A 15,813-nucleotide genomic window follows, 5' to 3' on the forward strand; every position below is an offset into this window, starting at 1 on the left:
GGTCTAAGGAAGCCGCTCTGGCTCTTCCACCTGGGGGGCTGTCCGAGAAGCCAACATAAAGGATGCACCCGAGAAGCCGAGGAGGGGAAGGAGGGCCCTCCAGGGCCTCCGCGAAGGGAGGCTGAGGCAGCCTCCGTCCTTGGACCCGGCCCTGCATTTGATCCTATTCTCTTTCAAAACATAGGAAGGACTAGGCCTAGTGAACTTAACCGTGACTAGCAATAGCGAAAATAGCACCCATTTTTAAAAACCTCGACTCTTGGCAATCCTAAGATGACCTGGGCTGATCACCTGGGCTGTGTGTTGAAAATAACTCGTTTTCAGCAATTCCCCTCCCTCCTCCCTTCCCGTTCCTCCTTCCTGCTTTGACAGTGGGTCTCGTGACCCAACCTGGCCAGCACACATGCTGTCTTTCCTTTTGCCATCTGGAGCCTTTTCAAGTTTCCTGGAAAATCTGAGAAAAAGGAACTTGCTAGAAGCCAGACACTAAATAAAGCAGAGAGTGAGGACAAAGTGGGTGAGCTTTCTTCTCAGGTCCTGGGGAGTCAGTATGGGTGTGATGTCTTCTCGTGCATAAAATACCTCCGAAGGATAACCAGGATGCTGCCGACAAAGCCAGAACTAAGTCAAGGATGCATCTTGGGCAACAGTCTGGACTGCAGGGGCTCCTCGGAGGGCCTGGCCGGGCTGCCCGCCCTGCACAGATGCCCGCTCCAACACTCTACCGCGCTTTACTCATATTGTTAAGAATGTTAGTGGTGGGCTTCCCTGGTGGCGCAGTGGTTAAGAATCCACCTGCCAACGCAGGACACACGGGTTCGAGTCCTGGTCCGGGAAGATCCCACATGCCGCGGAGCAACTAAGCCCGTGTGCCACAACTACTGAGCCTGCGCTCTAGAGCCTGCGAGCCACAGCTACTGAGCCCGTGTGCCACAACTACTGAAGCCCGAGCGCCTAGAGCTCGTGCTCCGTGACAAGAGAAGCCACTGCAATGAGAAGCCCACGCACCGCAACGAAGAGTAGCCCCCACTCGCTGCAACCAGAGAAAGCCCACAAGCAGCAACAAAGACCCAACGCAGCCAAAAAATAAATAAATAAATAAATAAATAAATTTATTTAAAAAAAAAAAAAGAGGCACAGGAAGAGCCACAGACAATGTGTAACAAATGGGTCTGGCCGTGTCCTAATAAAACTTTAGAAAAAAAAGAATGTTAGTGTTAAGTGTCCCTTACACGTGGGTGGGGATGTCAGATAACGAAATATGAGGAGGATGGTAACAGCTGTGAGACAGCTTGTGTCGGCTCTTTATCTACATGAACCCTAATCCTTGAAACCCTGGTAAAAAGGCTAATATTAACTCCATTTTACAGATGAGGGATCTGAAGTTCAGGGTGGGTTAAAGCACTTGGCCTTACAGTCACGGTGTTGTGGCCCTGTGCTGTAACTTCCAGCTTCCTGGCTATGAAGCCAAACCCAGACTGCCCCAGAGACCTTTCCAGGGCTGTCTTACACACACCCAGAGAGCTTTTATGATAAATAAAAGACCTGGGGTTTTGGTCTGGCTTCAGTCATAGACTAGCCAAGTGACCACAGCCAAACAGGTTCTCCGTGTGTAGGCTGAATGGCTGGACTTCATCTCTAAGGTTTGTTCCAGCTCTAAAATGCTCTCTGATTCCCGGAAAAGGAAAATCTGGTGACTCTTAAAATAGTGCTCAACCTCAGTTGTGAAATGACTTTACCTAGATGCTCTGTCAGACTGACAGAGATCAAAACATTTGCCACATGTTGGTCAAATATCTCTGATTTTTTTTTTTTTTTTTGGCCTTGCCGCACAGCTTAGTCCCCCAACCAGGGATTGAACCCAGGCCCCGGCAGTGAAAGCTTAGAGTCCTAACCACTGGACCACCAGGGAACTCCTCCTACCTATTACTGGGGAACTATAGGTAGGTATCATCTCTACAGACGGCAGTTTAGCAACATCTATTAAAATTCCAAATGTGAGCAAGCGAACTCTGACCTAGCAATTCCACTGCTTCCCATTTTTCTTTTTTAATTAAAAATTTGTTTTTCAAGATTTAACCTTTTATTTATTTATTTATTTATTTATTTATTTATTTATTTATTTATTTATGGGTGTGTTCGGTCTTCGTTTCTGTGCGAGGGCTTTCTCTAGTTGTGGCAAGCGGGGGCCACTCTTCATCGCGGTGCGTGGGCCTCTCACTATCGCGGCCTCTCTTGTTGCGGAGCACAGGCTCCAGACGTGCAGGCTCAGTAATTGTGGCTCACGGGCCCAGTTGCTCCGCGGCATGTGGGATCTTCCCAGACCAGGGCTCGAACCCGTGTCCCCTGCATTGGCAGGCAAACTCTCAACCACTGCACCACCAGGGAAGCCCCAAGATTTAACCTTTTTATTGCAGTACAGTTAATTTACAATGTTGTGTTAGTTTCAGGTGTAAAGCAAAGTGATTTAGTTATCTTTACACATATACATACATATTATATATATATTATACATATATGTGATATGTATATAACAGCCAAGACATGGAAGCCACCGAAACATTCATCAACAGATGAATGGATAAAGAAGATGTGGTACATATATACACAATGGAATATTACTCAGCCATAAAAAAGAAAGAAATAATGCCATTTGCAGCAACATGGATGGACCTAGAGATGATCATACTAAGTGAAGTAAGTCACAGAAAGACAAATATCATAAGATATCACACTTATATGTGGAATCTAAAATATGATATAAATGAACTAATTTACAAAACAGAAATAGACTCACGGACACAGAAAACAAACTTATGATTACCAAAGGGGAAATGGGTGGGGAGGGATAAATGAGGAGCTTGGGATCAACAGATACACACTCCTATATGTAAAATAGATAACCAAGGACCTCCTGCAGAGCACAGGGAACTCGATATATTCAGTATCTTGTAATAACCACTGCTTTCCAATTCTGTCTCCAGTCTCCACAAGAGAAATCACTAAATTGCCCTGAGTCCTTTTTTCTTGTAGAAACATTACTGCTGCTTGTCTTCCCTTTCTAATAAGAACTTCCAGAAAAGCTTTCCTATAAAAAGTCAATAAAACATTACTTATGAACTTTACTACCTTTCCCACAGAATCTGGGGAAAGCAAAACCAAACCAAACCAATTTGCAGAGGTGCATATGGATGAGAAAGGACCCCACCTAGAAACCTTACCGCCTTAGGCACCAGCAGTCAATTACCAAGGGTGAATTGCATTATTACTTATAAAGCACGTTCAACAGGGGTATCCTGGCCAGGATTCTTTCCATACTCCTCCTTCTCCAGCTTTCAACTTCCCTTGTAATAAGATGGCACTGTCGTGGTAGGCAGCAACCCCAGGCCACCTTTCAGCACCCTCCCTGCCCATCACACATCTCTCCCTTCCTCCCCACTGTCCTGCCAAGACGCGTTAAAGTCTAAACAGAACCCAGGGAGAACTTTATTCTACATTTAATACATTCTAAAAGATCTAAGACCTAACCCTATAACAAGAAGATTTACTTTTTTTCCCCTGTGCTCTAGTGTATTTTATTTTTATTTATTTATTTTTATTGGCGTAGAGTTGATTTACAATGTTGTGTTTGTTTCAGGTGTACAGCAAAGTGGTTCAGTTATACACATACAAATATTCATTCTCTTTTCGATTCTTTACCCGTATAGGTTATTACAGAATACTGAGTGGAGTTCCCTGTGCTGTACAGTAGGCCCTTGTTGGTTACCTGTTTTATATATAGTAGTGCGTGTATGTTAATCCCAAACTCCTAACTTATCCCTCCCCCCACATTTCCCCTTTGGTAACCGTTAAGTTTGTTTTAGCAATTTGTGAGTCTGTTTCTGTTTTATAAATAAGTTCATTTGTATCATTTTTAAATTAGATTCCACACATGAGTGATACCATATAATATTTGTCTTTCTCTGTCTGACTAACTTCACTTCGTATGATAATCTCTAGGTCCATCCATGTTGCTGCAAATGGAATTATTTTGTTCTTTTTAATGGCTGAGTAATATTACATTGTATATATGTACCACATCTTCTTTATCCATTCCTCTGTCGGTAGACATTTAGGCTGCTTCTATGTCTTGGCTATTGTAAATAGTGCTGCAATAAACATTGGGGTGCAAGAAGATTTACTTTTGTTTGTTTTTTATTTCAAGGGTTTGATATTTTTAACAATCTTGAAAATATTTTTAATAATATTTGAAAGCCTAAAAGGCTTTAAGTTTCTGACTTTTAGTATTATGTTTAGAAAGACTTATATATACATTTTAATTTTCACTTAGATTTTTAACTTTTTTTCCCTTTATTTATATGTTTAGTTTTAATCAATCTAAATTATATTTTGGTATATGGCATGAGATAAGACTCTCCTGTAATCTTCCCAAATAGTTGAGTTGTTCTCACATCATTTATTGACTCTTTCATTCTTTCCCCCAATGGCTCATACTTAAATTCTTATGCATATGGTTATTCTTTCTTTCACCTTCTGGGCTGTGCCACTGACCCAGATTCCCATGCCTATAATATGTTGTTTACCTGACTGTGGCTTTACAATATGTTTTGCTATCTGGTAGTTCAAGTTCTCTCACTAACTTGTTCAGTATTCTTATCTAGTCTTGCTCGCTCAGACTTCTAGATGAAGTTTAGAACGGCTCTGTCAAGTTAAAAAAAAAAAAAAAATTCCATAGGAACTGTGCCTATGATTGCATCAAATTTGTAAATTAAATAGGATTGCTCATTCAGCCTTCCCACCCAGAAATATATGGTATGCCTCTCTAGGGGAAGCCACTTAAAGAAAAGAGAAGAATCTCAAGTTAGTTCCTGAATTACTGCATAATTACAAACAACAGCTCAGGCTGCGGTGGTTCACTAGAAAGTTAAAGGAAAAAAGTCAGCACTTTTGCATAAATAACCTGCTTAAAGCGTTTTCAAATAGGCTTCTCCTTCCCCAGTATCTCCTGCAGCAGACAAGCTACCCTCTGGGAAATGGACCTAGAGATTATCATACTAAGTGAAGTAAGTCCAAAAGAGAAAGACAAATACCATATGATATCACTTATATGTGGAATCTAAAGTGTGACACAAATGAACTTATCCACGAAATAGAAACAGACTCACAGACATAGAGAACAGACTTGTGGTTGCCAAGGGGAAGAGGGTGTAGGGGAGGGGTGGATTGGGAGTTTGGGGTTAGCCGATGCAAACTAGTATATATGGAATGGATAAACAGCACAGTGCTACTGTACAGGGAACTATATTCGATATCCTGTGATAAACCATCATGGAAAAGAATATGAAAAAGAATGTGTATACATGTATAACTAAACCACTTTGCTGTACAGTTGAAATTAACACAACATTGTAAATCAACTATATTTCAATAAAATAAATTTTTTTAAAAAGAGACTAGTTCTAGACCTGGCCTGGGTACCCACTAGCTCTGTGACAGAGGCCAGGGCACATGGTCTCTGAGCAACTTGGTTCCTGCACCTTGAAAAAGCTGGGGGTCGGGGGGATGAGCTCAGACAAAGTTAAATGATCCCTTCACACTCTTCTGGTGCTGATGTGCCATAAATTCTAACTCACTTCTATTATTTTGTTCTCCTTCGCTTTAGCTTTCTTCCATGTTTGGCTTGGTTAACTGGAGGTTATTAGCTTCTCTTCTGGTTCTCTCAGGGGCAGACAGACACACGTGAACTAGGACAAAGCTCAGGTTATCAGAGCTAGTAAAGCTGCTGCCCTGAGACGCCAGGCACAACAGTGCTGAACAGGTAAAGCTCTCCTTGGCACTCTCTCCAAACAGAAGCCACTGTCCTTCCCACCCCAACTTTCAGGCCCCTCCCACCTGCTCCATGTTCCTCCTCGTGGCCGTTTCAAAACCTTTTGCCTTTTACTGAGAGTGATCTTGATATAACAGAAGAGAAATGTTATACCAGGAGTCAAAGCACTCTTACTAAGGAATGAACATCTGGTATCTGGTATTCAGGCTTATCAGGGTGTGTCCATTCTTTAAAAGAGCAGCTTATTAACTCAAATAATTGCAAACAATGCAACTGGAGTGCAACTAAATTTTAAAAGTGGGGTGAGACCAGGACATTCCAGGGGGGCCCATACATGTCGTTAGGCACTGATCCCCCAGAAAGTCCAGGTCAAAACCTTGGTCTCCTATTGCTGAAAGACTAGTTCTTTCTGGCCAAGTGCTTTTGGAAACGACAAACTGCTGGAACATCCGAGCACAGCACAAATGACAAGTGTGTGTGGTGGGGGCCAAAGGAATATAAATCTTCCACCCAGAAGGAATTCCTGTAAATGTAACTTTTGTCTTTAACAATTTAAAAGCTCGCTAGAAAGAATGTATTTTCTTTCCTTAGCAGATCAGTCAAGATTTTTTTTTTATAAGCAGGATTTCAGTGTGTTATCTGTGACCTTGATGTTAATTGCATAAATCATGTTATGTTCTACACTGAGCATATGATGCTTTTCTGCTGTTTTGTGCCTATTTTGTTTTCCTATGCAGCTTTCTTCCAGCTTTATAGAGATGTAATTGACAGATAACATCCTATAAATTTAAGCTGTACCTATGATAATTTGATACACGTATATATTTCTCATGCATTTTTTTTTTTAAGACGCTGCAAATTCTCAGACATCAGGTGAGAAACTATAAGGCCTTTTCAAACTCTGAGGTATTATGATGTGGTTTCTGTGATGATTAAAAAAAAGTAAACAGTAAAGCTACAAGAAAAATTGTTCTGTACAAGATATATAGAAAATATCCAACTATTTATTCAGGCACCAGCAAAGATATGTTTTATAATAGTGTACCAAACAGCACAACTGAGTTGGAATATGCAGGATTAAGAAGTTTAAAGAAATCCTGCAGTAAATTTGACCAAAATGGCAACACAGAAGGCTCCTGAGCTCCCCTTCTGCCACAGACACACTGAATGTACAGCTACACTGGGAGCAATCCCTTCTGAAAGAGATCCAGAAACTAGCTGAGCGACTCCTACACATCTGGTGAATGAGAAAATATCCACATCAAAACAGGTAAGAAAGGCTGAGCCAAACAACAAGGTCCTACTGTATAGCACAGGGAACTATATTCAATATCCTGTGATAAACCATAATGGAAAAGAATACATAAAAAAAGAATGTAAAAAAAAAAAAAGAATGTATATGTATGTATAACTGAATCACCTTGCTGTACAGCAGAAATCAACAAAACATTGTAAATCAACTATACTTCAATTAAAAAAAGATCTTTACAATGGAAACTGTAAGACATGAATGAAAGAAATCGAAAAAGACCTAAATAAATGAAAAGATATTCTGTGCTCATGGATTGGAAGACTTAATATTATTAAAATGTCCATACTACCCTAAGTGATCTACAGATTCAAGGCAATCTTTATCAAAATTTCAATGGTATTCACAGAAATAAAAAAAGCAATCCTAAAGTTTGTATGGCGCCACCTAAGATATGAAACTGTAAATCTAGAAGAATACATAAAGAATGAGCTCCTACACATTGGTCTTGGCAATGATTTTTTTGGATTTGACACCAAAAGCAAAGACAACAAAAATAAAAATAAACAAGTCAGACTACATGAAAGTAAAAAGCTTCTGCACAGCAAAGGAAGCCATGGAACGGGAGAAAATATTTGCAAATCACATATCTGATAAGGGGTTAATATCCAAAATATACAAGGTACTCATACAACTCAATGGCAAAAACCACAAATGGTCCAATTTTAAAATGCACAGAGGGACTTCCCTGGCGGTCCAGTGCTTAAGACTCTGCACTTCCACTGCAGGGGGCATGGGTTTGATCCCTGGTCGGGGAACTAGGATCCCACATGCCACGCACTGCGGCCAAAAAAATTTTTAAAAATGGACAGAGAAACTTAATAAGCATTCTTCCAAAGAAGACATACAAAGGGTCAACAGGTACACGAAAAGGTTTTCAGCATTCGACATCATTAATCATGAGGGAAACTGAAATCAAAACCATAAAGAGAATCAACTCACACGTTAGGATGGCTGTTATCAAAAAGAAAAGAGGTAACAAATGCTGGTGAGGGTGTAGAAAAAAGGGAACCTTTGTGCACTGTTGATGGGAATGTAAACTGGTATAGCCACTATGGAAAACAGCATGGAGATTCCTCAAAAAATTAAAAATAGAACTACTGTATGATCCAGCAATCCCACTTCTGGGTATATATCCAAAGGGAACAAAATAATTATCTTGAAGAGATATATATGTACTCCCATGTTCACTGCAGCATTATGACAACAGCCAAGACCCGGAAACAACCTAAGTGTTGACGGATGGAAGGAAAGAGAAAATGTGATCCGTATACAGTCAGCCCTCCATACGTGAGGATGTGAAATCCACAGATAGGGAGAACCAACTATACTCATTGTACTATACCATTTTATATAAGGGACTTGAGCATCCAAGGATTTTGGTATCCACAGGGGCTCCTGGAACCAATCCCCTGCAGATACCAAGGGATGACAATATATGGAATATTATTCAGCCTTAAAAAAGAAGGAAATCTTGTCATTTTTGACAACATAGGTGAACCCGGATGGCATTATGCTAAGTGAAATAAGCCAGGCAGAGAACGACAAATACTGCATGGTATCACTTATATGTGGAATCTAAAAGAAAAAAAGAAAAACCAAACTCACAGAAACAGAGATTAGAAAAGTGGTTCCCAGGGGCTGGGGTATAGGGGAAATGGGAAGAGGTTGATAAAAGGGCACAAATTTTTAGTTACAAAATGAATAAGGTCTGAGGATCTAATGGTAACTATAGTTGATGACACTGTCTCAAATAACTGAAATCTGCTGAGAGTAGAACCTAAATGTTCTCACCAAAACCAAAACCAGTAAACATGTGTGTTAATTTACTCGGAGAGAATACTTTCATAATGTATCTGTATATCAAATCATCACACAGTATACTTTATCTCAGAATTTTTTGGTCAATTATACCTCAATAAAGCTGGAAAAAAAAAATCCTGTAGTAGCTAAAACAGCATGACTTGACCTTACTGCTTGAAACAGTCAGAGGTCAGAAGCAGCAGTGGCCTGCGTGTGTTATATGTTTTAATTTTCAAAAACATTTTTTGCCTATCTCCTTTTCCTCCCCTGGTAACCCTTAAGAGTTAGAGCCCTCAAACTTTCATTCTACAGAGGCAGAAGACTTTAGATCACTTGCTACTCGTGGTTCTGGTGGCTCTCCATCTGCCCTGCTCCCACCCCCTCGGGAGCTGGCTGACCTTCCCAGGCTGCGTCACCTGGGTTGCTTCGCCCTCCAGCTTCCACTAGGGACTGGCCAGAGGAGGAGATCCGTGGGTACAGGAGGGGAAAGGTGTAACAGAGAAGAACAAACCTGACTCCATACTGGATCTATTCCTTTAGCTCTCACCTTTGCACTCTGCTGCCTGTGCTTCCTTATGCTGGCTCTACTTCTTTGTAAAAGAATGTTGCCTACAGCCTGAAATATACATGATAACACATTCTCAAGGCTCTGCCTCCCAGGCTTGACCTTTAAATGTATAACAATTTTCATTCATACAGAGATAAAAAGTTGCACAACAGAGAATCACATTGGTCTTGTTGGAGGTTTACAGCAGACCTACCCGTACAGCTGCAAGCACATCCCCTTCCGGGTCTGGTCCACCAAGAAGTTCGCAACAACCTGCCACACCCCCTCCCCTCTGAAGCCTGAATTCTAACTTGGGGGTAAGATGGTTCTTTGGGATGCAAGTACACCATCTTCTCTGTCTGCTGGCTTTCCAAAAAAAGCTGCTATGCCTTGCCCTAACACTTTATCTCTCAATTTAGTGGCCTGTCACGCGGCTGAGCAGTACGAACTTGGACTCGTAACAAAGGGAGAGGCTGGTGAACTTATCCGCCATCTGCTGGGCTGCCACTCTGACAGTGGCCGCATTCTGCCAGGGCCACAGCAGCCCTGGAGGGCGGCTCCTCCTCCAGTGCTCCAACCCCCCACCCGGCCCCCACTTCCAAGCTCTGGTATCCCAGTCCCTTCCCTGCCCCTTCCGGCCAGGGTGGGGATGGCACCCCGCCAGCCGTCCTCCCCGGGTGTCGCACTGTCATTTGCGGGTTCCCCGAATCCTACCCCCTCTTCTATGGAGTTCCCTCAAAAGTGTCTTGCATTTTTGTGGTTTTTTTCCTGTTTCCATCCTAACTGATATACTTGCCCACCAAAATCTCACCGTAAGTGGATTGTACAGCCAGGACTAAACAGCTTCCTTAGCTTAAGCTATGCCTCTCTTTAGATCTCAGTCCTTCTCCTACGTGCAAACTGGAATATGAACCTCTTTAGTGCACGTCATGAATAATTTAGCAATTTCCATTAACCCAAGTGGTCTCAACCAACACTGCTGATTGTCATGATGAGAAGCAGGGGGGGTGGGGTGAGCCAGCATGCTGCTAAACATCTTCTAATACCCGGGACGGCCCTCCCCCAGCAAAGAGTTATCCAGCCCCAAATATCAACAGTGCCAAGGATGAGAAACCCTGGATTACTCCTCATGCGGAATGAACCACAGCTGAGACTTTCCTCCTCTCCGAAATGCTCTCAGATGCCTATAAACCACTGCCCCAAAGCCAGGCCCCTGGCAGAAGTACGGGAGAAGGATTAGGGAGACGGTGATCTTCTCGGATGGGGCCAGGTGCTGGCCTGAGAGGTCCAATGTTTAAGGTAAAAGTGACCCTTGCCCCCAGACTGGATTTTCCTTTCTTGGAGGGAGCTGATACTTTGGGGCCTACCAAGCAAAATAAAATGGCTACATGGGGCAAAGGTCTGGAAATATACACATCAAAATCTTAACTGCAATTATGTCTCTGAGTGGTGACATTTTTAGTGATTTTGTTTCTTTTTGCTTATCTATATATTTTAAATTTTGCTATAAAGGTAAGTTAACATTTATATTTTCATTCAAAACTCTAAAAAAAGTTATAAATTATGCCATATTCACTGACTTCATCCCTCCCAGCCCCAGTTTCTCAAATGAGTAGACTTTCACATGGCAATATATCAGGGTGCTCTAATAATGAAGTACAGAAAATTGTCTTTCTAGCTAATTATAAGGAATGGCTCTACTTCCTCCAAGGCCATTCATATTTGAGGAATGAATGAATGAAGTATGTTTCAAACAACAGGAACAATGCAAATGACCAAGTTTACTTTCCTAGAGACAAATTTGAGACTCAACTAGAAAAACAATATAGACCTGCAATGTCCTATAAGGCAGCCACTAGACACACACTTTTTTTAAATTGAAGTAGTATAGTGGATTTACAATGTTGTGCCAGTCTCTGCTATACAGCAAAGTGACTCAGTTATACACATAAGTACATTCCTTTTCTAAATATTCTTTTCCATTATGGTTTATCCCGGGAGACTGGATATGGTTCCCTGTGCTGTACAGTAGGACCTTGTTGTTTATCCATTCTAACTGTAATAGTTTGCATCTACCAGCACCAAAATCCCAGTCCAACCCTCTCCCTCCCCGTCCCCCTTGGCAACTGTAAGTCTGATCTCTATGTCTGTGAATCTATTTCCGTTTTGTAGGTAGGTTCATTCGTGTCATATTTTAGATTCCACATATAAGTGATATCATATGGTATTTGTCTTTCTCTTTCTGACTTACTTCACTTTGTATAATAGTCTCTAGTTGCACCCATGTTGCTGCAAATGGCATTATTTCACTCTTTTTTATGGCTGAGTAGTATTCCATTGTATATATGCACCGCATTTTCTTTATCCATTCACCTGTCGATTGACATTTAGGTTGCTCCCATGTTTTGGCTATTGTAAATAATGCTGCTATGAACATGGGGTGCACATATCTTTTTGAATTATAGTTTTGTCCCGGTATGTGCCCAGGAGTGGGACTGCTGGATCATACGATAATTCTATTTTTAGTTCTCTGAGGAACCTCCATATTGTTTTCCATATAGACACACACTATTTAAATGTAAATTAATTAAATACAGAACATTTCCATTTTCACAGCAAGTTCACACTTTATTTTTTCCCCTGGACTTATTTTCTGTCTTACATTATCTCTGCTCCCAATATCTGGTTACATTCATTCTATGTTGACTTGTTACTATTCTACGTGATTCTGTTGCAAACTACCTTAGTTCCTTTGTGGAACAATTCAGGGTTATCAGTACTTTGAAATAGCTGTGTCTAGATAACCCTGTTGTTGCTGGGAGCTCAGCCTTAGTTTTTTTTTTAAGAGTGCATTTAATTCATGTAACCCTCAGAACAACATCTGACATCATAAGAGTTTCCAGTTTCCAAAGAGGAGAGCGCGGCCAGGAGAGCTTAAGGGACCTACGCAGGGTTCCTACCGAGGAGCTGAACCCCAGCGCGGCGGGTCCCCGGATTCCCTTCCGGCCGAACCCTCGACACCCGCCCGCAGCAGGAGCCGAATACCTCTGCATAAAAACCGAAACCATCACCATTTTACAAATGAAACATAGATGTAATGTTTTTAATAGTTGGTCTTTGTTTACTTGAGACAGGCCCTCCCTGGGGAGCACGTCGGGATCCCGGGCCAGCGGAGCCTCCAGAAAGCGAGATCCGCGCCGGGCCCGGGCGGGGCGAGGTGGGCGGCGCCGAGGGCTCGCGGGCCCGGCAGCGGGGCGGGCGCCGGGTCTCCCACTAGCATCAGTTTTCAGGCTCCTGCTTGAGGATTTTAGAAAAGCCCGACGCGACCCAGATCCCCCCGCGCACCTTACCTGCCGCTGGGCACAAAGCTCGAGCTCTCCAAGCCGCCTCCGGGCTCCGTGCCACCACCCTGAGCAGCCGGGCAGAAGCGCGGCTGGGATTGGCTGCCCGGCTACGGGACTCGGGGGCGCGGGGGGAGGGGAGCCGGGGAAGGAGGAGGAGAAACGGGGCGGGGGAGTGGGGTGAGGGGAGGGGTCCCGCCTTCCGCCTGCTCCCGGGACTGCACGGCCCCAGCACTCTGCTGGCCTACGGAACCCGCAGGACTGGCTGTGAACTTGTCCGGGCCGTGTCTGCAACCCAGCTCCTGCCCTGTCCCTGCGCGAGTGGGCCGAGGGCGCGCGTCCACAGGGGAGGGAGAGCCCTAGGCGCGTGCTCCCGGGCCTGTAGAGGCGTCTGGGGCTGTGCTCGGTGTGCCCTGTCCGCTAGTGGTGCGTATCGCCTCCCAGTCCTCCGGCCCCGCTCACACCACGTGGAACCCGCTAGATCCTTTTTGGGTTAGTAGCCCCGGCCCTGGTGGAACAGGCAGGGAAGCCTCTCTCTCTCTCTCTCTCTCTCCCTCCCTCCCTCCCTCCCTCCCTCTCTCTCTCTCTGTCTCTCTCTCCCCCGCCCTCTCGTAAAATACACATAACATAAAATTTCCATCTTAACCATTTTTTAAGTGTACAGTTCAGTGGTATCAAATACGTTCACATCCTTGTGCAAAAATCACCTCTGTCCATCCCCGTAACTGTTTTCATCTTGTGAAATTGAAGCTCTATCCCCATTAAACAATAACTCCCCGTTATTCCTTGCTCCCAACCCCTGGTAACCACCAGTCTACTTTCTGTCTTTATGATTTTGACTATTCTAAGTACCTCATATAAGTGGGGTCATGCAGTATGTATCTTTTTCTGACTGGGTTGTTTCATTTAGCATAATGTCCCCAAGGTTCATCCATGTTGAAATCATACTGCAGAATCTCTTTCCTTTTTAAGACTGAACAATATTCCATTGTATGTATATCCACATTTTGCTTATCCGTTCATCCACTGATGGACACTTGAGTTGCTTCCACGGTTTAGTTATTACGAATAATACTGCTATGAACGTGGGTGTACAAATATCTCTTGGGACCCTACTTTCTGGGTATATGCACAGAAGTGGAATTGCTGGATCATATAGTAATTCTATCTTTAATGACTTGAGGAAACACCATACGGTTTTCCATAGTGACTGTACCAATTTCCACCAGTAGTACACCAGGGTCCCAATTTCTCCATATCCTTGCAAACACTCATATTCTATTTTTTTGATAGTAGCCATCCTAATAGGTGTAAGGTGGTAGGTATCTCATTGCAGTTTTGATTTGCATTTCCCTAATGATTGGTGATGTTGAGCATCTTTTCATGTGCTTGTTAGCCATTTGTATCTTTTCTTTGGAGAAATATCTATTCAAGTCTTTTGCTTATTTTGAATCAGGTTGTTAAGTTTTGTTGTTAAGTTTTAAGAGTTCTCTGTATATTCTGGATATTAATCTTTTGTCAAATATATGATTTGCAAATATTTTCTCCCATTGTATGGGTTGCCTTTTTACTCTGTTGATGCACAAAATGTTTAAATTTTCATGAAGTCCAGTTTGTCTATTTTTCCTTTTGTTACCTGTGCCTTTGGTGTCATGTCCAAGAAATCATTACTAAATCCAATGTCATGAAATGTTTTCTTCTATTGTTTTAGGTCTTACATTTAGGTCCTTGATCCGTTTTGAGCTAATTTTTGTATATGATTCTTTTTTATTTTTGGCCACGCCACAGAGCATGCAGGATTAGTTCCCCGACCAGGGATTGAACCCATGCCCCCTGCAGTGGAAGCATGGAGTCCTAACCACTGGACCACCAGGGAGTTCCCTATGATTCTTTTTCATTGTGGATAACCAGTTTTTCCAGCAACAATTGTTGAATAGGCTGTCCTTTCCCCATTGAATGGCCTTGGCTCCGTTGCCAAAAATCATTTGACCATATTCAGGGGGTTATTTTTTGGTTCCCTATTCTATTCCATTGGTCAATATCTCTGTCTTTATGCCAGTACCACACCGTTTTGATTACTGTAGCTTTGTAATAAGTTTTGAAATCAGGAAATCAGGGGTAAAGTTGTCCACTTTAGCTCCTTTTCAAGATTGTTTTGGCAATTTGGGGTCCCTTGAAATTCCATATGAGTTTTAGGCTGTGTTTTTCTATTTCTGCAAAAAACATTGTTGGAATTTTCACATGGATTGCTTTGAATCTGTAGATTACTTTGGGTATTAATTGACATTTTAACAATATTAAGTCTTTCACTCCATGAACATGGGCTGCTTTTCCATTTATTTGTCTTCTTTAATTTCTTTCAGTCTACTGCCATCCCACCCTGAATGCACCCGATCTCATCTAATTTCTTTCAGCAATGTTTTGTGTTTTGTAGTTTTCATTGTACAAATCTTTCACCTCCTTGGTTAAGTTAATGCCTTAGTAATTTATTCAGTTTGATGGTGTTATATATAGACTTGTTTTTGTTATTTCTTTTCAGATAGCTCATTGTCAGTGTATAAAAATGCAACTGATTTTTGTGTGTTGGCTTTATAACTTGCTACCTTGTTGAAAATTTATTAGTTCTAACAGTATTTTTTTTGTGGATTTGGGTTTTCTATATATTAGATCATATAATCCATGAAGAGAAATAACTTTACTTCTTCCTTTCCAATTTGGATGACTTTTATTTCTTTTTTTTTTTTTGCTTAATTGCACTGTCTAGAATTCCAGTATTGTGTTGAATTGAAGTGGTGAAAGTGGGCACTCTTGCCTTTTTCCTGGTCTTAGAGGAAAAGCTTTCAGTCTTTCACCATTGAGTCTGATGTTCACTGTGAGTTCTTCATAAATGCCTTTTATTATGATGAGGTAGTTTTCTTTTATTCTAGTTTGTTGAGTATTTTTATCATGAAAGGATGTTGAATTTTTTCAAATGCTTTTCCTGCAT

The 15,813-nt window shown here is 42.1% G+C and overlaps 2 protein-coding genes across 2 annotated transcripts in view; one reads left to right on the forward strand and one right to left on the reverse strand.

Annotated features, from left to right (window-relative positions):
- BLVRA (biliverdin reductase A) overlaps positions 1–13,239 on the reverse strand; it is a 57,775-nt gene extending 44,536 nt beyond the window's left edge. The window contains exon 1 of the mRNA XM_082399893.1: positions 12,837–13,239. The gene's annotated coding sequence lies outside the window, so the exon portion shown is untranslated. The remainder of the gene's footprint in view (positions 1–12,836) is intronic.
- The window catches only part of COA1 (cytochrome c oxidase assembly factor 1), a 240,344-nt gene that overhangs the window by 107,418 nt on the left and 117,113 nt on the right, over positions 1–15,813 (forward strand). The window lies entirely within an intron of this gene.

The sequence above is a fragment of the Balaenoptera borealis genome, assembly GCF_965194805.1.
Source record: "Balaenoptera borealis genome assembly, chromosome: 7".
NCBI classification, from domain to species: Eukaryota; Metazoa; Chordata; class Mammalia; order Artiodactyla; family Balaenopteridae; genus Balaenoptera; species Balaenoptera borealis.